Source organism: Lolium perenne, chromosome 6 (assembly GCF_019359855.2).
Source record: "Lolium perenne isolate Kyuss_39 chromosome 6, Kyuss_2.0, whole genome shotgun sequence".
Lineage (NCBI taxonomy): Eukaryota > Viridiplantae > Streptophyta > Magnoliopsida > Poales > Poaceae > Lolium > Lolium perenne.
In genome coordinates this window covers 129,559,410-129,575,815 of record NC_067249.2, presented here as the reverse complement: position 1 = coordinate 129,575,815, position 16,406 = coordinate 129,559,410, and positions in this window count along the sequence as shown.

Genomic DNA, 16,406 nt, shown 5'->3' with positions numbered 1-16,406 from the left:
CTAGCAAGTTCCTATAGTAGTTCCCCTCAATTATATGTCACCAAATCAAATTTTATAATGTTTGTTGAAAAATTTCAGAAAAGGAAGATGGATAATTTCAACTTTGGAGAAGTGTTTGAGAGAGAGACGACCAGCACGGGAAGGCCCTCTAGGACCGCCACTCGATTCAGGCGATCCTACAATGAGGATGTCATCGCGCCAAGCTTCGAGCCCGAAGAAGACAATGGAGTCCCTAACGCTTCATCTTTCCCATGTTATGACTTTTTGAGTAATGCAGGGTTGCTGGATGATTTCTTGACCCTCGTTGATAAGGCGGGCTTAACCGCTTATATGGGAGATGAAAGGGAGCAATACCTCATGCTCACTAAAATCTTTGTTGAGAGCTTCAAGTTCAACAACAAGCACTATCACCCGACAGTTGCATTCAAGATTTATGGTAATCCTATTACTATGAAATTGGAAGAATTTTGTGTTGCATTGGATATTGCCCCTGTAGGTACAGCAAGAAGGATTGAGGACAACCCCAGGGCCTTGTTGGAGCTCTATCGAGATATCACCAATGATGATTGCCGCACCATTCAGCGTGGCAAGATAAGAAACATCCAACTCCCCGCCATAAAGTATTTTGCTTATTACCTTGCTACTAGCATTCTTGGTAGGGAGAACACTAGCAATATTTCTAGCTATCATCTTGCTTTCTTAATTGCTGCAGTCACTGGGGAGACACCTTATCATCTTGGTTCTCTTATCGCTCGCCGCTTGTCTAGCAAGGGGCCTATGTTTGGAGGAATTATTGCATCACACATTTTATCACATCTAGAACTTCCTCTTGATCCTACTGATGTGCCATTAACTCCTATAAGGCTTGATATTGCTGCTATGAAGAGCCATCATTTTGTTACAGCGGACTCTAGTTCAGATAATATGGTCTATAGAATGTTGTTTGCTGATGGGGATGAGAGGGAAATCCCTTTGCCACAGCCAGATTTGTTCAGTATTGACAGGAAACCATGGTCGCGCTCTAAGGAGGAGGTGGATGAGAAATTGAAGATACAAGGCTTCCACTAGCAGCATGACTCCGAGGACGCCGAGCCCTCCTACGACTACACCATCACGTATCTGGGTGCTTCTTCCAGCACATACCCGGAATATGATCCGTCTTCATACTACGGAGGTGCTACTTCATGGGCACCATGGGATTGATCTCCACTTAGGCCAAAAGCCTAAGCTTGGGGGGAGGTATACCGGTATTACTCATTCTTTGCATATTATGGTTGCTGGATATTTGTATACACTTGTTTAGTTTCTTTAAGTGGTTTTCAAATGAGAGGGAGATGATATTTGGGGAAGTGCTGCCTGAAAACAGATTCTAGACTGTTACCAACACAATTCTCAAAAATATCCAGAACATTATTTTGCGAAGCCAATTTTTGTGCATGTTCCCCAGGTTGTTATCTAACTTTCATTAGTTGAACACTTTTCGATTTGAGCAGCGGAAGAATTTCTTAAAAATCGATTACTGTACTGCTGTCAAGTTTGACGAATTCCTGCTGCTTTGCATTTATGTGACTCTTCTAGTTTCCATTCTCTTGTTTTTGCTTTGTTTCTTTCCTAAAACACAAAAAGACCAAAAAATATTTCTGTTGTTTCTCTTCATCATTTGTTTATTTTGGTTTCTTGCATTTATTTTGCTTATTTGCTATCGTTGGTTTGCTATAAGAAAATCCAAAAATATTTTGCTTTGTTTGCTTGTTTCCTTTTGTTCTTGTTTCCAATTCGAAAACACCAAAAATATTTGCTGTTCTTCTTTGGTTTTGTAAAGTTCATTATGAGTTCAATGGTCTTCGGTGGCTGGAGCGTGGTTTTCATTTCATATTATCCAAGCTATACAAGTGAAAGGCAATAATGACGATCTACGACAATTCGACTATGGTGAGAGGCTGGTATGAACTCTATTTGTTTTCATTTTTGTACATATACTCATCCATGTGAGCATGCTTAGTTGGTTCATGTGAGGTATATGTCATTTAAGAAAGTCTAGTAGTTCATGATCTCTCATGTTTAGCTTCAATTTATTAATACGAGTAGCATGTCATGGATGTTTGCTTGCATTGTTTTATTCATAAATAGGTATGACATGTGGACATTGCCCTTCGGGTACCCGACATTAGTCTACCTCCCTTGGCCCAACTAGGGGCCCATGAAGATTGTCCAAGACCAAGGCGGGCTCGTACATCAGTTGCAACGAATGAAACTTACCCGAAGATGGATTCTTGACGAACAAGGCAAGAACGCTGATATGTCTCAAACGTATCTATAATTTCTGATGTTCCATGCTAGTTTTATGACAATACCTACATGTTTTGCTCACACTTTATAATGATTTTATGCATTTTCCGGAACTAACCTATTAACAAGATGCCGAAGTGCCAGTTCCTGTTTTCTGTTGTTTTTGGTTCCAGAAAGGTTGTTCGGGCAATATTCTCGGAATTCGACGAAACAAAGACCAAATATCTTATTTTCCCCGGAAGGTTCTAGAACACCGAAGGAGAGTCGGAGGCGGGCAGCAGGGGGCCCACACCATATGGCGGCGCGGGTGGCCCCTTGGCCGCGCCAGCCTATGGGGAGGGGGCCCCGTGGCCCTTCCGACTCCGCCTCTTCGCCTATAAAGTCCCTCGTGACCTAAAAATTCGACACCAATTGACGAAACTCCAGAAAGACTCCAGGGGCACCGCCGCCATCGCGAAACTCCGTTTCGGGGGATAGTAGTCTCTGTTCCGGCACATTGCCGGGACGGGGAAGTGCCCCCGGAAGCCATCTCCATCGACACCACCGCCATCTTCATCGCCGTTGCTGTCTCCCATGATGAGGAGGGAGTAATTCTCCCCCGAGGCTGAGGGCTCTACCGGTAGCTATGTGGTTCATCTCTCTCCCATGTACTTCAATACAATGATCTCATGAGCTGCCTTACATGATTGAGATCCATATGATGAGCTTTGTAATCTAGATGTCGTTATGCTATTCAAGTGGATTTTACTTATGTGATCTCCGGAGACTCCTTGTCCCACGTGTGTAAAGGTGACAGTGTGTGCACCGTGTGGGTCTCTTAGGCTATATTTCACAGAATACTTGTTCACTGGGTTATGATTTGAGTTGGATGTCTCTATGAAATTGTGGTGTGTTAGTACCTCCTATGAATGCTCACAGTGACAGCGTGGGGTGTTTATTAGTACTTGGGAATACATCTTTAAGGTTTGCTTTTGCAGCCCTACACGGTGAATTAGTGTTCGTTATCCTGCCAGAGAGTAATTCAGAATAACATAGTGAAGTGCTTATATTTATATCCCTTTATGATAACATTGTTGAGAGTGTCCACTAGTGAAAGTATGATCCCTAGGCCTTGTTTCTAAGCATTGAAACACCGTTTCCAACAAGTTCTGCTACATGTTTGCTTGCTGTCATCTTTATTTCAGATTGCTATTACTACTTACAAGCATCCATATTACTTGTATTTCACTATCTCTTCGCCGAACTAGTGCACCTATACATCTGACAAGTGTATTAGGTGTGTTGGGGACACAAGATACTTCTTGTATCGTAATTGCAGGGTTGCTTGAGAGGGATATCTTTGACCTCTACATCCCTGAGTTCGATAAACCTTGGGTGATTCACTTAAGGGAAACTTGCTGCTGTTCTACAAACCTCTGCTCTTGGAGGCCCAACACTGTCTACAGGAATAGAAGCGTGCGTAGACATCAAGCTATTTTCTGGCGCCGTTGCCGGGGAGGTAAGGTAAAAGGTATTCACATCCTCCGACTACTAAGCTATTTCCTAGCACTGTTGCCGGTGTGTGAGTGCTCGAAGTTATTTCCTTTAGATTCTGCAATTATATCTTTTTGTTTCTTGTTTTTATTTTCACTAGTTAGGCTTAATGGAAAACAACAACAAAATTAGAGATCTTTATAGTATTTATCTTGAGTTAGGACATGAGGTGTTTGAAGAGAAAATTAAAAAACCTATGGAAATTTATATGCATGCTAATGACAATGTTATTAGTATGAATGCTTTGAACACCATTATTGCTAATGCTATGGAAAAATCTAAGCTTGGGGAAGCTGGTTTTGATGAGCATGATATTTTTAGTCCCCCAAGTTTTGAGGAGAAAATTTTCTTTGATGATACTTTGCCTCCCATTTATGATGATTATAATGATAGTGGTATTTTGGTGCCACCTACTATGGAGGATAAAGTTTATTATGATTACAATATGCCTTCTACATTTGATGATTATGGTGATGATAATAATAATGATAGATACTTTGTTGAATTTGCACCCACTACAATTAATAATAATGACTATGCTTATGTTGGGAGTAGTAATTATTTTATGCATGAGACTCATGATAAGAATGCTTTATGTGATAGTTATATTGTTGAGTTTGTTCATGATGCTACTGAAAGTTATTATGAGAGAGACACATGGTTATATGCATCTTAATAATATTAAGTTTCCCCTCTTTATGTTGAGAATCTTGAAGTTGCGCTTGTGTTGCCTTTCTATGCTTGTTGTGTTATGCTTACATGACTTATTTATTTACAAGATTCCTTTTCATAGGAAGTGGGTTAGGCTCAAATTTGTTTCATACTTGCTTTTTGATGCTCTCTTTGCTTCAACTCTCATCCTTATGTGAGCATCATTAAAATTACTGAGCCCATCTTAATGACTATAAAGAAAGCACTTCTTGGGAGATAACCCATGTTTTTTTTATTTTGCTACTGTTTTGTTGTGTCTTGGAAGTTGTTACTACTGTAGCAACCTCTCCTTATCTTTACTTTATTGCATTGTTGTGCCAAGTAAAGTCTTTGATAGTAAGGTTGATACTAGATTTGGATTTCTGCGCAGAAATAGATGTCTTGCTGTCACGAATTTGAGTAGAATTCTCTGTAGGTAACTTAGAAAAATCTGCCAATTTACGTGAGTGATCCTCAGATATGTACGCAACTTTCATTCAATTTGAGCTTCTTCATCTGAGCATGTTAAGTGCCTCTAAAAAATTCATCTTTACGGACTATTCTGTTTTGACAGATTCTGCCTTTTATTTCGCATTGCCTCTTTTTCTATGTTGGATGGATTTCTTTGTTCCATTAACTTTCAGTAGCTTTGTGCAATGTCCAGAAGTGTTAAGAATGATTATGTCACCTCTGAATATGTAAATTTTTGATTATGCACTAACCCTCTAATGAGTTTGTTTTGAGTTTGGTGTGTAGGAAGTTTTCAAGGGTCAAGAGAGGAGGATGATACAATATGATCAAGAAGAGTGAAAAGTCTAAGCTTGGGGATGCCCCCGTGGTTCATCCCTGCATATTTCAAGAAGACTCAAGCATCTAAGCTTGGGGATGCCCAAGGCATCCCCTTCTTCATCAACAAGTTATCAGGTCACCTCTAGTGAAACTATATTTTTATTCCGTCACATCTTATGTGCTTTACTTGGAGCGTCTGTATGTTTTTATTTTTGTTTTTGTTTGAATAAAATCGGATCCTAGCATTCTTTGGTAGGGAGAGAGACACGCTCCGCTGTTGCATATGAACACAGGTGTTCTTAGCTTTACTCTTTAATGTTCATGGCGAAGGTTGAAACTGCTTCGTTCATTGTTATTTGGTTGGAAACAGAAAATGCTTCATGTTTTAATTGGTATATTGTCTTGAATACTTTGATACTTGGCAATTGTTTTGCTCAATAGATCATGTTTAAGCTCTTGCATCATGTACTTTGCACCGATAAGTGAAGAACTACCATAGAGCTTGTTAAAATTTGGTTTGCATGATTGGTCTCTCTAAAGTCTAGATATTTTCTGGTGAGGTGTTTGAACAACAAGGAAGACAGTGTAGAGTCTTATAATGCTTGCAATATGTTTTTATGTAAGTTTTGTTGTACCGATTCATACTTGTGTTTGCTTCAAACAACCTTCTTATCCAAAGCCTTGTATTGAGAGGGAATACTTCTCGTGCATCCAAATCCTTGAGCCAAAACCTATGCCATTTGTGTCCGCCATACCTACCTACTACATGGTATTTTTCCGCCATTCCAAGTAAATACTTCACGTGCTACCTTTAAACAATTCAAAAGTTATTATCTCTTATTTGTGTCAATGTTTTATAGCTCATGAGGAAGTATGTGGTGTTTTATCTTTCAATCTTGTTGGGCAGACTTTCACCAATGGACTAGTGGCTTCATCCGCTTATCCAATAATTTTGCAAAAAGAGCTGGCAGCGGGGTTCCCAGCCCCCAATTAATTAACTTTCATTAATAATTCTCTTCACATGTTTTGCCCTGATTCATCAGTAAGCAACTTAATTTTGCAAATAGACACTCCTCCATGGTATGTGAAATGTTGGAAGGCACCCGAGGATTCGGTTAGCCACGGCTTGAGAAAGAAAAAGGTTGAGAGGAGTGTCATCCATAAATAAATAAAAACTAAACTAAAGTACATGTGTAAACAAAAGAGAAGAGGGATGATCTACCTTGCTGGTAGAGATAACGTCCTTCATGGGAGCCGCTCTTTGAAAGTCTGTTTGATGAGGGGGTTAGAGTGCCCACTACCATTCGCTGACAACAACAAACACCTCTCAAAACTTTACTTTTATGCTCTCTATATGATTTCAAAACTTGAAAAGCTCTAGCACATGATTTTATCCCTGCTTCCCTCTGCGAAGGGCCTTTCTTTTACTTTCTATTGAGTCAGTTTACCTACTTCTTTCTATCTTAGAAGCAAACACTTGTGTCAACTGTGTGCATTGATTCCTACATATTTGCATTCATCATATTACTTTGTGTTAACAATTATCCATGAGATATACATGTTGAAGTTGAAAGCAACTGCTGAAACTTATATCTTCCTTTGTGTTGCTTCAAAACTTTCTACTAAGAATTTATTGCTTTATGAATTAACTCTTATGCAAGACTTATTGATGCTTGTCTTGAAAGTACTATTCATGAAAAGTCTTTGCTATATGATTCAGTTGTTTAGTCATTATCTTTACCATTGCTTTGAATCACTTCATTCATCTCATATGCTTTACAATAGTATTGATCAAGATTATGATAGTAGCATGTCACTTCAGAAATTATCCTTGTTATCGTTTACCTACTCGAGGGCGAGTAGGAACTAAGCTTGGGGATGCTTGATACGTCTCAAACGTATCTATAATTTTTGATGTTCCATGCTAGTTTTATGACAATACCTACATGTTTTGCTCACACTTTATAATGTTTTTATGCATTTTCCGGAACTAACCTATTAACAAGATGCCGAAGTGCCAGTTCCTGTTTTCTGTTGTTTTTGGTTCCAGAAAGGCTGTTCGGGCAATATTCTCAGAATTCGACGAAACAAAGACCAAATATCTTATTTTCCCCGGAAGGTTCCAGAACACCGAAGGAGAGTCGGAGGCGGGCAGCAGGGGGCCCACGCCATATGGTGGCGCGGGTGGCCCCCTAGCCACGCCAACCTATGGGGAGGGGGCCCCGTGGCCCTTCCGACTCCGCCTCTTCGCCTATAAAGTCCCTCGTGACCTAAAAACTCGACACCAATTGATGAAACTCCAGAAAGACTCCAGGGGTGATACGTCTCCGACGTATCGATAATTTCTTATGTTCCATGCCACATTATTGATGATATCTACATGTTTTATGCATACTTTATGTCATATTTATGCATTTTTTGGAACTAACCTATTAACGAGATGCCGAAGAGCCAGTTGCTGTTTTCTGCTGTTTTTGGTTTCAGAAATCCTAGTAAGGAAATATTCTCGGAATTGGACGAAATCAACGCCCAGGGGCCTATTTTACCACGAAGCTTCCAGAAGACCGAAGAGGAGACGAAGTGGGGCCACGAGGTGGCCAGACACCAGGGTGGCGCGGCCCAAGCCCTGGCCGCGCCGGCCTGTCGTCTGGGCCCCTCATGACGCCCCCTGACCTGCCCTTCCGCCTACAAATAGCCTTCGTCGCGAAACCCCCAGTACCGAGAGCCACGATACGGAAAACCTTCCAGAGACGCCGCCGCCGCCAATCCCATCTCGGGGGATTCAGGAGATCGCCTCCGGCACCCTGCCGGAGAGGGGATTCATCTCCCGGAGGACTCTACACCGCCATGGTCGCCTCCGGAGTGATGAGTGAGTAGTTCACCCCTGGAATATGGGTCCATAGCAGTAGCTAGATGGTTGTCTTCTCCTCATTATGCTTCATTGTCGGATCTTGTGAGCTGCCTAACATGATCAAGATCATCTATCTGTAATACTATATGTTGTGTTTGTTGGGATCCGATGGATAGAGAATACTATGTTATGTTGATTATCAATCTATGTGTTGTTTATGATCTTGCATGCTCTCCGTTACTAGTAGATGCTTTGGCCAAGTTGATGCTTGTAACTCCAAGAGGGAGTACTTATGCTCGATAGTGGGTTCATATCTCCGTGAATCTGGGGGAGTGACAGAAACCCCTAAGGTTATGGATGTGCTGTTGCCACTAGGGATAAAACATTGATGCTATGTCCGAGGATGTAGTTATTGATTACATTACGCACCATACTTAATGCAATTGTCTGTTGTTTGCAACTTAATGCTGGAAGGGGTTCGTATGATAACCTGAAGGTGGACTTTTTAGGCATAGATGCATGCTGGATAGCGGTCTATGTACTTTGTCGTAATGCCCAATTAAATCTCACAATACTCATCATATCATGTATGTGCATGGTCATGCCCTCTCTATTTGTCAATTGCCCAACTGTAATTTGTTCACCCAACATGCTATTTATCTTATGGGAGAGACACCTCTAGTGAACTGTGGACCCCGGTCCATTCTTTTACATCGATACAATCTACTGCAATACTTGTTCTACTGTTCTCTGCAAACAATCATCATCCACACTATACATCTAATCCTTTGTTACAGCAAGCCAGTGAGATTGACAACCTCACTGTTTCGTTGGGGCAAAGTATTTTGGTTGTGTTGTGCAGGTTCCACGTTGGCGCCGGAATCCCTGGTGTTGAGCCGCACTACATCTCGCCGCCATCAACCTTCAACGTACTTCTTGGCTCCTACTGGTTCGATAAACCTTGGTTTCTTACTGAGGGAAAACTTGCCGTTGTACGCATCACACCTTCCTCTTGGGGTTCCCAACGGACGCGTGCTGTACGCGTATCAAGCTCTTTTTCTGGCGCCGTTGCCGGGGAGATCAAGACACGCTGCAAGGGGAGTCTCCACATCGCAATCTCTTTACTTTGTTTTTGTCTTGCTTTACTTTATTTACTACTTTGTTTGCTGCACTAAATCAAAATACAAAAAAATTAGTTGCTAGTTTTACTTTATTTGCTATCCTGTTTGCCATATTAAAAACACAAAAAAATTAGTTACTTGCATTTACTTTATCTAGTTTGCTTTATTTACTATTGCTAAAATGGGTACTCCTGAAAATACTAAGTTGTGTGACTTCACAACCACAAATAATAATGATTTCTTATGCACACCTATTGCTCCACCTGCTACTACAGCAGAATTCTTTGAAATTAAACCTGCTTTACTAAATCTTGTTATGCGAGAGCAATTTTCTGGTGTTAGTTCTGATGATGCTGCTGCCCATCTTAATAATTTTTTTGAATTATGTGAAATGCAAAAGTATAAGGATGTAGATGGTGACATTATAAAATTAAAATTTTTTCCTTTCTCATTAAGAGGAAGAGCTAAAGATTGGTTGCTATCTCTGCCTAAGAATAGTATTGATTCATGGACTAAATGCAAGGATGCTTTTATTGGTAGATATTATCCCCCTGCTAAAATTATATCTTTGAGGAGTAGCATAATGAATTTTAAACAATTGGATACTAAGCATGTTGCACAAGCATGGGAAAGAATGAAATCTTTGGTTAAAAACTACCCAACCCATGGACTGACTACTTGGATGATCATCCAAACCTTTTATGCAGGACTGAATTTTTCTTCGCGGAACCTATTGGATTCAGCTGCTGGAGGTACCTTTATGTCCATCACTCTTGGCGAGGCAAAAAAGCTTCTTGATAATATGATGATTAATTACTCTGAATGGCTCACGGAAAGAGCTCCACAAGGTAAGAAGGTAAATTATGTCGAAGAAACCTCTTCCTTGAATGATAAGATTGATGCTATTATGTCTATGCTTGTGAATGATAGGACAAATATTGATCCTAATAATGTTCCGTTAGCTTCATTGGTTGCTCAAGAAGAACATGTTGATGTAAACTACATTAAAAATAATAATTTCAACAACAACGCTTACCGGAACAATTCTAGTAACAACTATAGGCCATATCCTTGTAATAATGGCAACAGCTATGGTAATTCTTATGGGAATTCTTACAACAATAATAGGAATTCACCCCCTGGACTTGAAGCCATGCTTAAAGAATTTATTAGTACACAAACTGCTTTTAACAAATCTGTTGAAGAAAAGCTTGGGAAAATTGATATACTTGCTTCTAAAGTCGATAGTCTTGCTGCTGATGTTGATCTTTTGAAATCGAAAGTTATGCCTCATGAGAATCATAATAATAAAATTGTTACTACAGCAAATGCCATCCAAGTTAGAATTAATGAGAATATAAGATTGATGGCCGAATTGCGTGCTAGGTGGGAAAAAGAAGATAATGAAAAAGAAGATAATATAGCTAAAGTCTGGACTATTACCACCACTAGTAATGCTAATGCTACACATGTTGCTGCACCTCCCACTAATAATGGTAAAAGAATTGGTGTTGGCAATGTTTCCACTTCTAATGCAAAGCGCGAAAAACTGCCTGAAACTGCTAAAAGCTATTGAAGCTACTTTGTGATAAAACTGCTGAAATTTTTTCCAACATTGGGGATGATGATCCCATTGCTTTAGATTATAATTGTTTGGATTTTGATGATTGTCATATCTCTGAAGTTATAAAGTTCTTACAAAAACTTGCTAAGAGTCCTAGTGCTAGTGCTATAAACTTGGCTTTCACGAAACATATTACAAATGCTCTCATAAAAGCTAGAGAAGAGAAACTAGAACGCGAAGCTTCTATTCCTAGGAAGCTAGAGGATGGTTGGGAGCCCATCATTAAGATGAAGGTCAATGACTTTGATTGTAATGCTTTATGTGATCTTGGTGCAAGTATTTCCGTTATGCCTAAGAAAATCTATAATATGCTTGACTTGCCACCATTGAAAAATTGTTATTTGGATGTTAATCTTGCTGATAATTCTACAAAGAAACCTTTGGGGAGAGTTGATAATGTTCGCATTACCATTAAAAATAACCTTGTCCCCGTTGATTTTGTTGTCTTGGATATTGAATGCAATGCATCTTGTCCCATTATATTGGGAAGACCTTTTCTTCGAACCGTTGGTGCTATCATTGATATGAAGGAAGGTAATATTAAATATCAATTTCCTCTCAAGAAAGGTATGGAACACTTCCCTAGAAAGAGAATGAAGTTACCTTTTGATTCTATTATTAGAACAAATTATGATGTTGACACTTCGTCTCTTGATAATACTTGATATACACTTTCTGCGCCTAGCTGAAAGGCGTTAAAGAAAAGCGCTTATGGGAGACAACCCATGTTTTTACTATAGTACCTTTATTTTATATTTGAGTCTTGGAAGTTGTTTACTACTGTAGCAACCTCTCCATATCTTAGTTTTGTGCATTGTTGTGCCAAGTAAAGTCGTTGATAGTAAGGTTGATACTAGATTTGGATTACTGCGCAGAAACAGATTTCTTTGCTGTCACGAATCTGGGACAAATTCTCTGTAGGTAACTCAGAAAATTATGCAAATTTATGTGAGTGATCAACAGATATGTACGCAACTTTCATTCAATTTGAGAATTTTCATTTGAGCAAGTCTGGTGCCTCAATAAATTCGTCTTTACGAACTGTTTTGTTTTGACAGATTCTGCCTTTTATTTCGCATTGCCTGTTTTGCTATGCTTGATGGATTTTTCGATTCCATTGACTTTCAGTAGCTTTGTGCAATGTCCAGAAGTGTTAAGAATGATCATGTCACCTCTGAACATGTAAATTTTGATTGTGCACCAACCCTCTAATGAGTTGTTTTGAGTTTGGTGTGGAGGAAGTTTTCAAGGATCAAGAGAGGGAGATGATACAACATGATCAAGGAGAGTGAAAGCTCTAAGCTTGGGGATGCCCCGGTGGTTCACCCCTTCATATATCAAGAAGACTCAAGCGTCTAAGCTTGGGGATGCCCAAGGCATCCCCTTCTTCATCGACAACATTATCAGGTTCCTCCCCTGAAACTATATTTTTATTCCATCACATCTTATGTACTTTGCTTGGAGCGTCGGTTTGTTTTTGTTTTTGTTTTGTTTGAATAAAATGGATCCTAGCATTCTTTGTGTGGGAGAGAGACACGCTCCTCTATTGCATATGGACAAATATGTCCTTAGGCTTTACTCATAGTATTCATGGCGAAGTTTCTTCTTCGTTAAATTGTTATATGGTTGGAATTGGAAAATGATACATGTAGTAATTGCTATAATGTCTTGGATAATGTGATACTTTGCAATTATTGTGCTCATGTTTAAGCTCTTGCATCATATACTTTGCACCCATTAATGAAGAAATACATAGAGCATGCTAAAATTTGGTTTGCATAATTGGTCTCTCTAAGGTCTAGATAATTTCTAGTATTGAGTTTGAACAACAAGGAAGATGGTGTAGAGTCTTATAATGTTTACAATATGTCTTTTATGTGAGTTTTGCTGCACCGCTTCATCCTTGTGTTTGTTTCAAATAACCTTGCTAGCCTAAGCCTTGTATCGAGAGGGAATACTTCTCATGCATCCAAAATCCTTGAGCCAACCACTATGCCATTTGTGTCCACCATACCTACCTACTACATGGTATTTCTCCGCCATTCCAAAGTAAATTGCTTGAGTGCTACCTTTAAATTTCCATTCTTCACCTTTACAATATATAGCTCATGGGACAAATAGCCTAAAAACTATTGTGGTATTGAATATGTACTTATGCACTTTATCTCTTATTAAGTTGCTTGTTGTGCGATAACCATGTTCCTGGGGACGCCATCAACTACTCTTTGTTGAATATCATGTGAGTTGCTATGCATGTTTGTCTTGTCTGAAGTAAGGGAGATTTACCACTAAAATGGTTAGAGCATTGCATAATGTTAGAGAAGAACATTGGGCCGCTAACTAAAGCCATGATCCATGGTGGAAGTTTCAGTTTTGGACAAATATCCTCAATCTCATATGAGAAAATTAATTGTTGCTACATGCTTATGCATATAAGAGGAGTCCATTATCTGTTGTCTATGTTGTCCCGGTATGGATGTCTAAGTTGAGAATAATCAATAGCGAGAAATTCGATGCGAGCTTTCTCCTTAGACCTTTGTACAGGCGGCATAGAGGTACCCCTTTGTGACACTTGGTTAAAACATGTGCATTGCGATGATAATCCAGGTAATCCGAGCTAATTAGGACAAGGTGCGGGCACTATTAGTATACTATGCATGAGGCTTGCAACTTGTAAGATATAATTTACATGAAACATATGCTTTATTACTACCGTTGACAAAATTGTTTCTTGTTTTCAAAATCAAAGCTCTAGCACAAATATAGCAATCGATGCTTTCCTCTTTGAAGGATCTTTCTTTTACTTTTATGTCGAGTCAGTTCACCTATCTCTCTTCACCTCAAGAAGCAAACACTTGTGTGAACTGTGCATTGATTCCTACATACTTGCATATTGCACTTGTTATATTACTTTACATTGACAATATCCATGAGATATACATGTTATAAGTTGAAAGCAACCGCTGAAACTTCATCTTCCTTTGTGTTGCTTCAATATCTCTACTATGAATTATTGCTTTATGAGTTAACTCTTATGCAAGACTTATTGATGCTTGTCTTGAAGTACTATTCATGAAAAGTCTTTGCTATATGATTCATTTGTTTACTCATGTCATTTACATTGTTTGGATCGCTGCATTCATTACATATGCTTACAATAGTATGATCAAGGTTATGATGGCATGTCACTCCAGAAATTATCTTTGTTATCGTTTACCTGCTCGGGACGAGCAGAAACTAAGCTTGGGGATGCTGATACATCTCCGACGTATCGATAATTTGTTCCATGCCACATTATTGATGATATCTACATGTTTTATGCATACTTTATGTCATATTTATGCATTTTCTGGAACTAACCTATTAACGAGATGCCGAAGAGCCAGTTGTTGTTTTCTGCTGTTTTTGGTTTCAGAAATCCTAGTAAGGAAATATTCTCGGAATTGGACGAAATCAACGCCCAGGGGCCTATTTTACCACGAAGCTTCCAGAAGACCGAAGAGGAGATGAAGTGGGGCCACGAGGTGGCCAGACACCAGGGCGGCACGGCCCAAGCCCTGGCCGCGCCGGCCTGTCGTCTGGGCCCCTCGTGACGCCCCCTGACCTGCCCTTCCACCTACAAATAGCCTTCGTCGCGAAACCCCCAGTACCGAGAGCCACGATACGGAAAACCTTCCAGAGACGCCACCGCCGCCAATCCCATCTCGGGGGATTCAGGAGATCGCCTCCGGCACCCTGCCGGAGAGGGGATTCATCTCCCGGAGGACTCTACACCGCCATGGTCGCCTCCGGAGTGATGAGTGAGTAGTTCACCCCTGGACTATGGGTCCATAGCAGTAGCTAGATGGTTGTCTTCTCCTCATTATGCTTCATTGTCGGATCTTGTGAGCTGCCTAACATGATCAAGATCATTTATCTGTAATACTATATGTTGTGTTTGTTGGGATCCGATGGATAGAGAATACTATGTTATGTTGATTATCAATCTATGTGTTGTTTATGATCTTGCATGCTCTCCGTTACTAGTAGATGCTTTGGCCAAGTTGATGCTTGTAACTCCAAGAGGGAGTACTTATGCTCGATAGTGGGTTCATGTCTCCGTGAACTGGGAGTGACAGAAACCCCTAAGGTTATGGATGTGCTGTTGCCACTAGGGATAAAACATTGATGCTATGTCCGAGGATGTAGTTATTGATTACATTACGCACCATACTTAATGCAATTGTCTGTTGTTTGCAACTTAATGCTGGAAGGGGTTCGGATGATAACCTGAAGGTGGACTTTTTAGGCATAGATGCATGCTGGATAGCGGTCTATGTACTTTGTCGTAATGCCCAATTAAATCTCACAATACTCATCATATCATGTATGTGCATGGTCATGCCCTCTCTATTTGTCAATTGCCCAACTGTAATTTGTTCACCCAACATGCTATTTATCTTATGGGAGAGACACCTCTAGTGAACTGTGGACCCCGGTCCATTCTTTTACATCGATACAATCTACTGCAATACTTGTTCTACTGTTCTCTGCAAACAATCATCATCCACACTATACATCTAATTCTTTGTTATAGCAAGCCGGTGAGATTGACAACCTCACTGTTTCGTTGGGGCAAAGTATTTTGGTTGTGTTGTGCAGGTTCCACGTTGGCGCCGGAATCCCTGGTGTTGCGCCGCACTACATCTCGCCGCCATCAACCTTCAACGTGCTTCTTGGCTCCTACTGGTTCGATAAACCTTGGTTTCTTACTGAGGGAAAACTTGCCGCTGTACGCATCACACCTTCCTCTTGGGGTTCCCAACGGACGCGTGCTGTACGCGTATCAAGGGGCGCCGCCGCCATTGCGAAACTCCGTTTCGGGGGACATAAGTCTCTATTCCGGCACGCCGCCGGGACGGGGAAGTGCCCCCGGAAGCCATCTCCATCGACACCACCGCCATCTTCATCATCGTTGCTGTCTCCCATGATGAGGAGGGAGTAGTTCTCCCCCGAGGCTGAGGGCTCTACCGGTAGCTATGTGGTTCATCTCTCTCCCATGTACTTCAATACAATGATCTCATGAGCTGCCTTACATGATTGAGATCCATATGATGAGCTTTGTAATCTAGATGTCGTTATGCTATTCAAGTGGATTTTACTTATGTGATCTCCGGAGACTCCTTGTCCCACGTGTGTAAAGGTGACAGTGTGTGCACCGTGTGGGTCTCTTAGGCTATATTTCACAGAATACTTGTTCACTGGGTTATGATTTGAGTTGGATGTCTCTATGAAATTGTGGTGTGTTAGTACCTCCTATGAATGCTCACAGTGACAGCGTGGGGTGTTTATTAGTACTTGGGAATACATCTTTAAGTTTTGCTTTTGCAGCCCTACACGGTGAATTAGTGTTCGTTATCCTGCCAGAGAGTAATTCAGAATAGCATAGTGAAGTGCTTATATTTATATCCCTTTATGATAACATTGTTGAGAGTGTCCACTAGTGAAAGTATGATCCCTAGGCCTTGTT